The sequence below is a fragment of the Asterias amurensis genome, chromosome 18 (genome assembly GCF_032118995.1).
Source record: "Asterias amurensis chromosome 18, ASM3211899v1".
NCBI classification, from domain to species: Eukaryota; Metazoa; Echinodermata; class Asteroidea; order Forcipulatida; family Asteriidae; genus Asterias; species Asterias amurensis.
In genome coordinates, this window is record NC_092665.1 from 666293 (window position 1) to 679993 (window position 13701).

The following is a 13701-nucleotide window of genomic DNA, read 5'->3' on the forward strand; positions in this document are numbered from 1 at the left end:
CAGGTCTGGAATTAATAACCCGTTTTTATATAGCGCTTTTCACACCCGGAGGGCGTCCCAAAGCGCTTCACATTATTACCCCTGGTCACTGGGCCTTAATTCACTCCTTAAACCATCTCAGCTCCCTGGTAGGGAGTATGCAGCCTGTGCAACATTAATATGCGCTACTCGGCTAAATCAATCACAAGAACCATCTCTGCCCTCACAGGTACCCATTTACCCCTGGGTGGAGAGAAGCAATTATAGTTAAGTGTCTTGCTCAGAGACACAAGTGTCACGACCGGGATTCGAACCCACACTCTGCTGAACAGAAGCATCAGAGCTTGAATTCGGTGCTCTTATCCGCTCGGCCACGACACACCGAATTACACAGAAGCCATGGCCTCTGTTGGTTTAATCTTGGCTTTTGCGCACCTCCAAAAGTTACCATAGACTTATTAAAGATTTTAATAGATGTTAAATTTGCATCGGGGATAAAGAATATAAATTTTTGGTTTTTACCCATATACACCGATGTGTGTAGCAGTGTATACTCAGTACTTTCCCGAGTCCTGTGAAAAAAATCACAGGCATTTTACTTGGGTGGGATTCGAACCCACGACCTATGCAATTCTAGAGCAGTGTCATACCAACTAGACCACCGAGATTGCCCGGTAGCTAGAGGCAGTTCGAATCCTATGGTTTAGCAGCGGGTACTGCAAACGATTTTAATAGATGTTAAATTTGCATCGGGGATAAAGAATATTAATTTTTGGTTTTTACCCATATACACCGATGTGTGTAGCACTGTATACTCAGTACTTTCCCGAGTCCTGTGAAAAAAATCACAGGCATTTTACTCGGGTGGGATTTGAACCCACGACCTTATTAAAGATCTTCAAATGAGTGAAAGAGACCTTTGAACACGTCCCTGCCCTTTCAATAGGTAAAGTTATAGCGTTGTTTTGCGTACTTACAGGGTTTTTATATCTTTTGTAGATCAAGTTTTTGGCCATGACATGAATCCCTACACACTGTGAATGAAGTAATATATAATGTATCTGTAGAAGTTTCAGCTTCATTAGCCGTCAAGTCTTTATGAAAAAAGGTGAAAATCACTTACTGAAACATTTTTTAAATGGGGCACCATGTTAAAAACCCACACAGACATTCACATGCTGCAAAACACATTATGGTTTCAGATACTTATTAAAACAGAAAAAAAAATTGGAAAAACTGTTAGTATGAAAACTGAAAAGTAGAACACTCTTGTATTTCAGGTTGCATCATATTTATTTAGTTATAATATACAGCAAGATAAATACAGAATACTTATTTTTTGTAAAAATAAATGGTTTTGCTTGATTATAAGGAACAAAATTATGCATCCCTTTTAGGACGATTTGCGTTACAGTGCGCCCTTTACAGTTAGCGCTGGAGAGGCCATTTGCAAAGTTTGCCATGGGAAAACTGACAAGGTTTTTAGTCATCTCACAGCGCCTGCCACATGACACTGGGTTACAAACAAATTGGCACAAAACAAAACCATGAAAACCTAATCAGCAGATTGCACACTTTTAATTTCAGTTTCTTTAAACACAACAGAAATTGCTCAAACAGCAGTTTTTGTAAAGGACAAATGTTCCATCAGCAAATTTTTTATCAGGAAAACGACCGTAAGTCATGTAAGTTGGACATAAAAGAGTTTGGCACAATTAAACAAAACCATGAAAACCTAATCAGCAAATTGCACACTTTAATTTCAGTTTCTTTGTACACGACAGAAATCGCTCAAACAGCAGTTGTTGTAAAGGACAAATGTTCCATCAGCAAATTTGCTGTCTCAATTTGGGAACAAGACCATATGGAAAGTAGTTTAAAGGAAACAAAATCTTGATCTACGGATCATTATGCTTTTACTGTCCCTTGCCCATCTCGGGTAAAATTTGTCTTGTATTTTGTTTTGGCAAATAATAATAACATAAATAATAATTTTAAAAAAGATAAAAGAACGTATGCAACACAGAGCTCAAAATGTGTGATAGAAATGTGCTGGTTGGTTCAGATTATATAGATTGCTTTATAGAATTCTGGTCCAGAAAACACTCTGAGCAGAAATCCCTGGGGTCTTGTCGATTTTCCCAGTGAGGACACTTCCTTGAAAACGGAACGAGCTAACCTGGCAAACGGCAACAAATTTTACAATTATGTAAAACAAAAATTTCTGAGGCACCATTCATTCAATAACTATTGACTTTGTTTCTTTGTGATCATGACTGTGTGTGTGCACAGATCTTGAGCAGATGCGTATTTCCAAAATGCAAATGAGTGCATAATGAGGCGCCTAGCATCATGAATTATTCATGAATGCACAAATGACTCAGCCTCTCCACTTCTTATTCGTTCATGTGTCTGTGTCTCGAGGTAGGGACGGACATAATAAATAACATGGTACATGTTACTCAAAATAAAATTGCATCATGTTTTCTTGGAAGTGACAATTAATTTCCGTCCTCAACCTTTTCATTTTTTTCAATAAACACATTATGTAAACAATCTGTGTAAATGCAATAAAATTGCTGGTCAGGATTTACTGAAAATATATTTTAAACATGGCAAAATTTATTTTAGATTATAACAAAAATATGGTTAAAAAAACCAAAGGTATACATTCCCCAATTTCCATCTGCCCTTGGAGTAAATAAAATAAGATTAGTTTAAAATTTAAAAACATCCTGTTTTTAGTCAAGATCCATTCTAAAGATAAAAGTAAATTCCATCAATGTCGCAAATGACCACAACCCCTTTGTCAGTAGCCATGCTCTTGAATAAACAACTCATAACATTATTTTTCTCTCCAATTACCACAATTTGCTTTCATGACATTTTGACATATTATTATTAGATTAATTATCCAACCAATTATTGCCAACTGCCACGTGGATGTAAGAAACTCTAATGCAATATCAGCAATTATGAGTTTAGATGGCGCTGCCATTTAGCAATTTGTCATTTGCTGAGAACTCTTCATACTCATGGACCAATGCAATTAGTCTGGTACCTGTACTGTACATTGTATCCAATATGTAAGCTAACGGCACTGGACATGTTAGGTAGTTTTCAAAGACCAGTCTTCACACACTTGGTGTATCCCATAACAAATCTGTGAACATTGGGCTCAATTGGTCATAGAAGTTGCAAGAGAGTAGTGAAAGAAAAAAACACCCTTGCTGCACAAATTTATGTGTTTTCAGATGCCCAATAAAAGGCTCTAGGCTTAAAGTATTTTATTATTTGAGTGAAAAAATACCTCTCTCTCAAAAGCTAATACTTGAGAGAGAGCCGTTTCTCACAATGTTTTATACTATCAACAGCTCTCCAATGCTTGTTCCCAAGTAAGTTTTTATACTTACAATTTTTTTGAGCAATTACAAATAGCGTCCAGTGCCTTTACTAAACTGTAATAAGCAGAATTTACAAAAACTTGTTTTCATAAGTACACAGTATAGTTTGACAGTTGCTGGGTGTTTTGGTAAGCCGAGTAGTCAGTCTTCGACAAGGTTCTGTAAATCAATGGAAACCAACTTCAGTCCTGAAGCTGCCCGCTATGAAATAAAAACCAAATGCGGCGGATCAAATATGAAACCCCTAAAAGGTTTTTAATGGAAGCTAAACATATCTCTGGGCCAGAGGGAGGCAGTACACTAGAGAAACCAGCTCACATTTCAAGGTGTAATAACCAAAGGCCCCTAAGGTATTGAGGAACTTTTATTAAATGATAACTCCAAACGCTTTGACGCTAGTGCAACATCAAAATCTTCCTCACAAGTTCACACTTTGTTAAAAAATATCAAACTAAATATCAAAACATCTTCGTTTCTTTTAAGACTTTGATGACCTGCATGCTTTTTAGTATGACCTGAGGGACCATGGGTGAACAACTTGTGACGTCACATGTCACATGATCCCGACCCAGAGTCTAGGAAGTTGGATGAATGCCAACATTGGCACTTTCAAATTTACATAGAAGGATCATCCCCTGTGTCACTTGCCGGCCAGACATCGTTTTATGGAACGGGAAATGCAAAATATTTTTTTCCTGATAGTGCCTGAAGCAATATTTACACCCATAGTCACAGTACATTTGGATCTAATCTCAGAGTCCAGATGTGTTGAAATCAGGAATAAGAGTCATCGTTGAATATTTTAGAAGGTACGTTTTAAATAATGATGGTTCCACCTTATGGTCTGTTCAAATGATGTTTTTTCCCACCTGTTGGTAACTCGTGGAGTTCTCAAGGAGCTTTTGGGAACAGTCTCCTCAGTAGAAAGGTTGATAAAAGTAGCTGGATTCCATTATAATAGAGAAAACAACAGTATTATGGTTGGGAAAATTGTTCACCCCAAAGGTTTGAGGTAACACCATTATATACAGTGAATATCTCTTTTTGTGTAGGACTGGTTCTAACCATATGTGCTTTTCAGAATCAACACTACTCAAAAGGAAATATTCAAATAGTGTTAGTATCGTAAACCTCTCTTAGTCAATTGAATATAATGTAAGCAATTGAAAAAATAAGCAATTGAAAATAAGCAATTGAGAAACACTTCCAGTGGGAATTCCGCACAGGTGAGGATCAAAATTACTGCTCAAATTGTCATATAAGATCTCATGCATGACAGTCGGCAATGTCATCTCGTTTTAAACTTGGGAATTTGCACAGTATACACTGACCCTGCATACACCACGGCCGCTGTCGGACAACGTTAATGAGCGCCATTCATATCACAACCATTTTTGATTGAACGTGCTCAAAACAAATATCAAGTGGCGCCTGGAGAGCAACGGGAACCCAAAATAAAATACACATTAAACACTCAAGGGTAACGTTACGGGCGTCAGGGAATTCATTTTAAAAGTAATAAAGTGCCTCCGGGCAGAGTAATCGCCAACAGAGAAAATTTGCATACGACACTTAGACTTGGCTTGTGGAGACTGCAGTGTGTGTGTACGTATTTTCGGCTCAAGAGTTAAGGAAGTTTTCTTAAAGGCACTGAGACGGACACCTTTGGTATTTGTCAAGGACCTGTATTTTCACTTGGTGTATCCCAACAAAGCACAAAATAATAAACCTACGAGAGAGCGATTGACTGAGAAACCAGTATTTATAACCAGCTTTTAATCTACAGGCTGTATTTTCATGAATGGAAACTAAAAGGGTTACTGACACGTCGTCGAGGCTACAACTACCCCCAATGGTATGTTTATCTTAGACAAGTGTTTGGCAGCTCCCAGACTTAATATTCTGACAATCATAGTACGCCTGAGCTTAATGACGTTTATAAAAAAAAGTTACAAAAAAAGTATATATTTTGTTGTTTAATGCTTTCTTTACCCACCAATCAATGAGTTGCACTTAAAACTTAAGTATTTTTAGCAAGCGTGACAGGAAACTTTCCTGTCTTCATCTTGACACTCTCTGGAGAGATATGCCCGCCTAGCCGTCAAAATACCCCAGGAACATTCCAGAGTACATGTATAATGCTACGTCAGATTCTTAAGATGCACGTAAAACAATCGCCCAATGAGTTGTACTGACGTATAAGGGGGGGTTGTAGAACGATCGTGATCTCCTCATTGAAAGATTAAAATCAATTCCAGCAAAGCTCCGACGAAGAACCACCCAAAAAAGAGTCTTTAATATCAGAAATATCCCTGGGCTTGAGACAGATGAAGGGAATAATACACTGTAGTGACCACGTGCGTGCGTCTTCTCCCTTAAGGGAAGGTTCAAGATTGCAGTGGAAAATAATGTGAAACAATTTTCTTGATGTACTCATTAAAATTAAAATCAAGTTTCGTTACACAAGAAATCCATTAGAAACAAAGCTTTTCATTTTACAAAGCAATCAGAAATCAAAGTAGGAAGAATTATTATCATGACTGCAGATACCAGGAAAATTTAAGTCTCAAAACGTGTTTCAAATTTTCTGACCACGTGGCCCTGGTCTTGATGCCACTTAGATTTCAAGATTTTGCAATGGAATAAAAAAAAGCTTTTGGTTTTATCAGTCACATATATTTTGTAAGGTCGATGATTTCATCATTTAAAATCCTTGGAGACTATAAAGGTTTAGAGTAATTGCTATCTTATAAAAATGTTGAAATAAAAATGCTCCTCTTTACCGAACTGAATTATTACTCCATAATGCCATACTGTTCCAGCCTAATACCAGCCCAGAGGTTGGATACAAGTACTTGTAGTTTACCCCAAATTTTTATTTGCAACACATACTGTGTACAAAAGCAATGGTGCGAGATGTTAACGCACAGCCTATTTTATAGTATGGTTTCCGAATGGACAAGTAATGGGGTCAATGTGTCAATTGAGCCTGTCGGAGGACAGACCTTAAGAGAGTTGACCTGTTTTGGTGAGCAAAGTATTTTTGACAAGTAATTAGAGGTAGGGTAAAAGATTGGTTGTTGTAAACGTAATGCTGATTTATCGGCAAGACTTTAAAAGAAAGATGTACAAATGTACAATAAAAGTCACATACAGTTTCAGCAGAATACAGGCCTAGGTACTTGACAAGAAAACCGCCAAAAAACTGCTTGATATTTCCTTAAAGCTTATGTATGTATGAGAGAAATACAAATTTGAAATCTCTGGATTTCAAGGGGCAGCAATTTCAATGCCCACAAGGGCAATTGGCCAATCACCTCCATAAAGTATCAGGCGGGCAATACCCAGCTATTGTATATAAAGAGAATGGACAATGAATACATAGCTGAAATTTGGAGCCTTTTTGTGTGTGTATGTGTGCCATTTGCGGCCATTGAGTTAAACTGTATGAGAGAAATAAAAATTTGATTCGGAAGATTTAGCAATGCTAAGCCCAAAGGGGCAATTTCCTAAATTGCCTCCATGAAGTATGAGGCAGGCAACACCCCTTTAAAGATAGCGAACATGATTGTAGCTCAAGTTTTGAGTCTTTTTTGTGTGTTCAAGTTTCGGATATTATTAATCAAGTTTGGAATACCCACGTAGAGGAAGACCTTGTAGGCTTTGTGATGCAACTCAATACCTCCATGCCAAGACAATTTAGTTAATGGTTCTTGGCATCTTCGTATCAGGTATGCATTGTGAGAACCAATCAAAGCGCCGCTTTCTGATTGAACATGAGGAACATACAACACTTATCATGAAACGGTGTTGGGTTCCAGAGGAACATCCTTCCGCCCAACCCCCTCCCTCCCTCCCTTCCTTACCCAGATACAAAAGAAAGAGAACCTCCAGAACCGCAGACTAAAGGCACTGAACACGATTGGTAATTACTTTAACAACAATTGTTAGCATGAAAACTTACTTGGTAACGAGCAACTCTGTATACAAGGTTGTGAGAAACGGCTCCCTCAGAAGTAACTTTTGGATGTACCAAGGCAAAACAAATCAGCTACAAATGTAGATATATTTTTGTTTGGTCAGAATGACTTAATTTCAGAATGTTACATTCGTATTTTGTGCATTGTCGGTAGCATACATTTACATTGGGTCTTTGGGAAAAAAGTAGGTTATATTTTCTTTAGCACAATGGCTGAGGTATTTTAGGTTAAATATGCCCCAAAAGTGGGCACTGAAAAAATATGACAATGTAACTTAAATACATGTATCATGTCAGTGCACAGCGTGTCCACAGACATCAACATCATTCAAACAGTCATCGGGTCATGAGGTTCAGTGTAGAAATAACAACATTGCAGACAATGCTTGTTAATCTATGTGTGTAAACACACAGCAGTAGTCCAGTCTGTAAGTCATCCGTCTGTAATGTAATGCATTACAAAATGCTATACACGTAGCTTCCAACTTCCAATCAGGATGAAATTGTACAACAAAGGGATATTTTAAATTCAACATACTCTGCACCGAGGCAACGAGGGTGATTGCCTCCATGCCCCCTGGTCATTGCCTTGGTGCCTTTGACATCATGTACAGTCCTATGTGTACGTACAGTGTTCATGTAGGCGACAGGCCTGATACTTCACAGAGGCATTGAAGGCGATTGCCCCCTGGTCATTGCTTTGTTGCCCTTAAAATGATCCGGTAGAAACTTACAATTTCTTCATATCATAGGGTGCCCCTTTACCAAAGAGAAGATGCCTTGGTGCCCCTGCACTTTCAAAATCGAAGCATACACCTGTACTAGCCTGTCTTACATACCATGTAATAAGGACAACATTTTCATAATCAGGGAGATTTTCAAATCTGTTCATCAAAACATGGAAAGAAAGGTTTATTTTCAGGGCGCTTTCTGCAGAATCAAAAATATTTTGTACAACAACTAGGAAGATATTTAAAACATTCAACATAATCAATTCCTGATTTACTGGAACACAACATAGCAGCAAGCAAGCAATAAAAATGCCAACACAATTCATTAGTTTACAATAGCTTCACGGATTTCCTTGTTCGAACTGCAGCAGCAAGTAAATCATTTTCCAATGGCTCTCTATAATTTCTTTAAAGCAGCAGCCTTGGTTCTTTCATCAAGTCCCTACTGCCGATCGATTTTTCCAACCTCATTACTGGATTGAACACGATGAGCAACGTTCCATTGAATGTTGTTAATTTGTCATTTCACCAGATTAGTAGTGATGGCAATCTTCGTTTAGGGCCAATCAGCCCTGACTGGGGTTCGTGACGTGAATGCCTGGAATAGATTGATGACAACGCAAACATCGACTCCACGCTGTGTAAATCGGCTATCAGCTATATCAATAGTTTAAATTATAGTTTAAATTATGGTGTCTGTGGCAAACTGTGCGAGTATGACATCAATTCTTCATGAGGAAACCAAGGTAGAGAAAGCGGTCAAAGGGAAAAAGTAGTTTCAATGGTTTAAATTATAGAAATGATGTGATGTGGAAAACTGTGTGTGTATGAAATTTGCATGCTTATCAAGTATCAGCCTGATATGCATAGTGTGTACAGTGTGACCCAAAGCCAATTCCACAATATATGATGAATTGTACGAAAGAGGAAGTTGGGTTCTCCTTTTCTCTTTTTTGAAAATAACATCTGAGAATTAGCACCCTCGATCTATTTTTTTGGACCCTTGATCTCATATTGCATAAAAACTGCACAAAATGAGTTCAGAATTATGCATTTAGACAATTTGCACACTCTGTGTCACAATGGATCGCACATATTTTAAGATAAGAATCAGCAAGCGTAAGAAGCTAACCCGTGGGTTATATATTGACATCTAACGACTCGTCTGTGCCCCGCTGTAAAGGTCACCTACTGGTTAGACAAAAAACAAATGTAATTTTCTTCAATTTCAGAATCTGTTTGGCCAGCGCTGCCAACACACATCTAAGAGCTCTGTACGCTCGAGGTGTGGGTCTTGGAAATCTTCTCTCCCAAACGGCTGTTGGGGTGTGTGAACTGACGGGTAAATCAGGAAAGAAAATTATGCTTTGGCGAAGTTCCAGATGTTGTCGTCCGTGGTAATGTCTTTATATTGCTGGGTCGGGTCTTTTTCATGTACAGATAGATTTGTAATGACTGTGATCCTTGCCCTGCTGCTTCCCAGGTTGTACCGTAAACTTTGGTGTGATCCCTGGTTATGTACAGCCAAAGGTTGAATGGCTCCTGACGGGTAACCCCGTACAACGATGGCACTAATAGCTCAGATGGTAGAGGGCTAGCCTGGTTATCTGTATGCTTCAATGCTTCATATCTTGTTGTAAGCCATTTTCAAGTTTTCCATGTTCAACGTTATAGGCCTAATAATCCTGCCAAATATTTGTGAAATAACACCAGACTGCAGGACTTAAATGCAGTTATTGGACCAATTTTAAAAATTACTCGACTTTGACCAGTGGTCCCTTGCATAGTGTACTTCAAGCCTTGTTTGTGTATGTTATGGGTTGACTAAAAACAACATTTCCACAACATTCATATTGCCTATTTCTGGCAAAAGTATGTCTTTAACAGTAATCTGAATTTCTCTAAAACCCCTCAGTACAAGCTCAACCTTTCAGCACTCAACCACTTTACTTCAGAGTGCGTGTATTTAATCCGATCTACCAAATTTTACTGGACTGGCCTATGGCGGACAATTTATTACCACAAGAAAGATGTCAGTCCAATGCTGTAGGCATGTAAACGTCGAAGAACTGTATCGCACTTAATCTTCTATGCTAAAAAGCTTTCTTTCTTTCTATCTATCTTTCTATCTTTCTGGACCTGAGTATTGTATTTATTATCATAATACAAATGTTATCTGTTTTTTTTTATATTTCTATTCATTGTAATTTTTATTATCTCCTGTTGCATTTGATTCAATATTTTGATTTATTAGCCCCCCCCCCCCTATTATTCATTTTAAGGGGGCGGGGAGGTCCTTACTTTAATGGTGTTGGGAGTTTGGGGGAGTGGTCAAAGGAGTCCAGCACATCTGCCTTTCAGCCCATTCACATTAAAACTCAAAAACACAAGCAAAATGTCTTTAATACCAGCTGTTCCAAGAATACCGGGACGCCAGAAAAGAAGTCCCTGGCAAGCCCTGCTCTTCAGTTTCGCTTGAGGGAATCTTACAATAATGACAAGGATAGTGCAGTGCCGGCTGTGTTGCCAGTTCACTACGTCATACATCTTATGAGATGAGCTTCAAACATTGACAGCACTCCGAGAATAAATTGGTTTAATAGGAAGCCACTACCTTCAACTACATGTAGTGTACAACTACAATTACAGTTAGGCCCCTACTATACATTACACGTACAGTGTTGTACACCCGTACAACATTGAATGTCTGCTTGCTTTTCCTGCATGATGCAGCAGTCGCCCCACTAGTTCAGTGTTGAATAACAGCCCTGTTTTAGTTTATATTTGTGGACTTGTGAAAAAACTGTGGACTTGTGAAAAGCTGCAGACTAGCAAAACGACAACCTGCCTGGTCCTGCTGGCTAGTCACTTGACCGTATGCACAGTCCCACGATGCAAGTTTTAGAAAGGCACCGAGGCATTTTCTCCTTGAAGGGAACCGTAAATGAGGACATTGTAAGTTTCTACTGTACCATTCATGGGCACCAAGGCAATGACCATGGGGCATGGAGGCAATTACCTTCATTGCCTCCGTGAAGAATCAGACCTGCAAGTTTCAAATCTTACATGACAATGGCTTGATATACACGTGTCTCATTTCACTTGAGGCGTACCAGTTGTTTTGATTTGGTTTTAAAAATCAATTTGAAGACATAACACGTACCACTCAAATTTAAGCTACAAATCTTTTACCGTCTCAATACAGGAGTAGAGTACTTCGAAAGTGCAATGACTCCTAAGAAAAATATCAACTTCTGACTGAGATTGCTCCGGCTGACCTTCAGAGGCTGAGCAACGATAGTACAGGAACCCTTACAAAAAGTGCAATCAAGATGAAAAAAAACAGCCACAAAATAATAATTCCAGATGAAGAATAACTGCATAAATATCAAGACGCCAGTGTCTTCCTCTAAGCATCACCCAGACCAATCAAAATAAAAAAATACAAGACAAGAATTTAAAAAGAAAAACCTGTAGGATCGTAAGCGCATCCTTGGTAATATTGTTTCCCCTCCCAATTAAGAGCCAATTTCAATCAATGAGGGAAAGATGAATTTAATATCCTGACTGCTGGACAGCGTGTGCGGTGAAGTGTCAAGTTGGACGTCGAGGGGCTTCCTAGAGGAAAGGGTTGCCGACAGGCATTTTTATAACGGCTCGCTGAGGATTTTTATAAGCACGGGTCACTTTAACAATCGAATTGGAATCGCAAAAAAATAAATGCAATGAACAAAATTTCAATTGAATAAACAGTCTCTCTATTTACAAAAATATATTTTCAAGGAAGAAAATGTAGGAAACATCAGTATTATTTTACATTGAACATGTAGGTCACTCAAGTGAAAATGCTTTACAGTTATTCCCCTACCTACTTCATTGACATACATATTTTTTTTTTCTTTGGTTGGACATTTCCGAGAATCAATGATGAAGAAATTTATATCAAAAATCAGGTCAGTTCTACAGTCATCAAAATTTTGATGAAAAATTCAGAGTGTACCTTGATCAGTTTTTCTATTTATAACACTGATACCTTACCATACAATGCCTCAAATCACATACTGATACAGTCATCAATATCTGAAGATTTAGTAAAAGGATTTAGTAAAAGGCATTATTTTTATCCAACTATTGAAAAAGAAGTAATAAAATGAAGTTAGTTGCTACGCATATACATTGTTGTGTTTTCATTTTTAGGGGAGTTATTTAATTAAAAAATCATACGAAGGGTTGTGGTCCTGAAGTCGACGTAAGAGGCACACACACAACCATTTTATGTGTTGAAGAATAGGATTTAAAGGAATGTCCAGAGAGTGACTGCAACACAGAGGGTCTAAAGGGCACCCTTAAAAGAAGGACAATTTCGACTCCCAGAACAATTTAAAGGGCACCAAGGCAGTGATCAGCGGTGTAAAGGCAATCACCTTGGTCAGTTGGTTGCCTCGATGTCAAGCCTGAGTATCCCCTTTAAAGTGCCAACGACTAAATCAATTTTTTTAACAGGATGCATAGTGAGGACTACATAATTAGTTTAGAATAATGAATTATTGGTGTTCATGGTGTTAGGTCATTACGATGGTTGAGATTGAACAGTCAATAATTGTGTGTCTTAACAAAATTAATTTTCAATGCAGTACTGTCAATATAATTTCTGCACACGGCGCAGTTTAGTGACTATTCATGACGAAAGGTTAAAAAAGGGTTTGTAAAATGTTGATTCGGATGATAATTGAGTGGAAAGCATTCGTACGTGCTCTAACCCAGAATTGCAATATCGGCACGACTACCACAACGGCCCTTCAAGAAGAGCAGTTAATAACTGGGAAAATGCAGACGAACCCCCTTTTGTGCTACGCTGAATAGGAGAAGTGGCCTAAACAATTGAGTTCAACATGTACGTGAGCAATCGTAATATATTCCAACAAGAGATTAATGTGGTTATGTAGAGGATGCCCACTGTAAATGACAATAGGCTGTGTGATTGATTTGTGTTAAAGGGAATTGTTTTTGTGGGAAGTATTGCGTTTTTGTGATGCAATGTTACTCAATCAAAGAAGAAAAGATCCTGCTTTGGGACAGCCATGAGATTTAAATCAATTTTATAAACAGCTTCCCTGTCCAAATCCTTTCGTAGGGACATAGGCTTTTTATAAAATTTAATTTTAAGAATATGTTTTGCTAATGGGATAATCTGGTAGTAGGTCTAACAGTTTTGCAAGTTATGTGATTGTTGTTGTTCTTGTTTTTGCATTTATTTACTGGTTATACAGATTGCAGCAACTGTATTGTAAACAACTGGGATGCATCTTTCACCAAAATGGGCCCATTGGGAAATGTTTCACAATGATGAACTAAACAATTGATGCAGAGTTTGTCAAACAGGCTGAGACATCAGAACAGTTCAAAACCTGGTTAACAACATGTGCTTTCTTCGTACAATACTTGGTTTCCTTTTACAGCGCATAGGGACCTCGCGATGATGCGCTATCTCTCTTGGGAATTGGTAGTTACAATAATTAATTATTACTTTTTTAAAACAAACCATAACAAGACCATAGCCTATAGATAGGCCGCAAAATAACTTTACTTGTTTATAAATTAATGATTT

The 13701-nt window shown here is 38.1% G+C and overlaps 1 protein-coding gene across 4 annotated transcripts in view; it reads right to left on the reverse strand.

Moving 5' to 3' along the window:
- Positions 1–13701, reverse strand: part of LOC139950376 (rho guanine nucleotide exchange factor 10-like) — a 69526-nt gene that overhangs the window by 54954 nt on the left and 871 nt on the right. The gene's annotated exons all lie outside the window — the stretch shown is intronic.